The following is a 1,332-nucleotide window of genomic DNA, read 5'->3' as shown; positions in this document are numbered from 1 at the left end:
TTATTTTTGTCAAGTCATTTATTCTGTAGACAGGTCAATAAGTGATCCTAAAAATAAGGTTTTAGGATTGGCATATGCAAACTGCGTTTGTAATTTTAGAGGTGATGATGATGATGATGATTATTAATAATAAACTTAATAATTTGAGAGTAGTTTGTTTTGTTTATCATCATCTGAATTGGGATGGAGAACTGTATTAGCCTGCTCTCTTTCAGTCTGAACCACAGCACCACAGTGTGGTGAAGAGCTGTACTGCAATATGATGTAATGCATTGTGTGTTGTGGTGGTTGCCTGTGCACTAGCATTATTTTAACATTCAGCATTTTCTTGTTTGTAATTTACCAAAACCAAGCAAATTAAGGGACACTAGTAATGATGTCCTGCATTTAGCAATCTCAGGTATTTTAAATTCTTTTTACAGAAAGTTCAGTTAAAACATGTAACATCTCTTAGTGGCCATGTTGTTTTTTTTTGCATTGCTAATGAGCAAACCCTTGATGCATATTAGAGAACAGAAGCTCCACCAGAGTCCATTTTTAGCTCCGTCTGGGATCAGTGGCTATTTAAAATATTCTCGTCATGGTACCTGCACCGATTGACTCTGATTAATATTATTCATTGAGGTTGACTCATCACTTAGCTTCCTCTAGACTGCTGATTCATTCTGGGAACAGCATCGATGCTTAAAACACTCCCCCGATAATCCCAAAATAATCGTGGGAATGAAGGTGTTTGAAGCCTTTGGCGAATGACACGAAGCAAATTCAAATTATTTTTGAACCTGCTGTTGATAAAATTTTCATTTTTAGAAGGAACGATACATATTAGGCAGGCCTAGATGGTGAACACAACACAATTATGTTATCTGACATTTAACAGTGTCTTGATGTACAGTGCTTGCTAATCACTGAAAACTAAAACTTTAAAAAATAGTTTTCAGTAATTGAAATAAAGTAAAATATAAATATTAGATTAAAAACTTAAATTAGACATGTTGCTATGGCCCACTAATTTAAATAACTTGAAGTACTAAAACTGAAAAAAATAAAGCTAAGTAAAATAAAATAAAAACAAGCCAATTCAAAATATAAATAAATACTAAAAACAAGAGACTCACAATGTGAGGATCTTGTAACTTTACAAGAAAATGAACTGCATGATTATTCAGACTATATGGTATTGGTTTTTACAGAATACTATGGTACTGCCATCTCCTTACCATGGTACATGTACATGCATATTTTTCTGCAGTATGATCAAGCACAAGACCTTTGATTTAAGAACCACAAACCTCAAAATTTAGTGACGGATTAATTCCCAACGCTTGAAAA

The sequence above is a fragment of the Abramis brama genome (assembly GCF_963993115.1).
Source record: "Abramis brama genome assembly, chromosome: 10".
NCBI classification, from domain to species: domain Eukaryota; kingdom Metazoa; phylum Chordata; class Actinopteri; order Cypriniformes; family Leuciscidae; genus Abramis; species Abramis brama.
The sequence above is the reverse complement of the archived record's forward strand: the minus strand, read 5'-3'. Positions refer to the sequence as shown.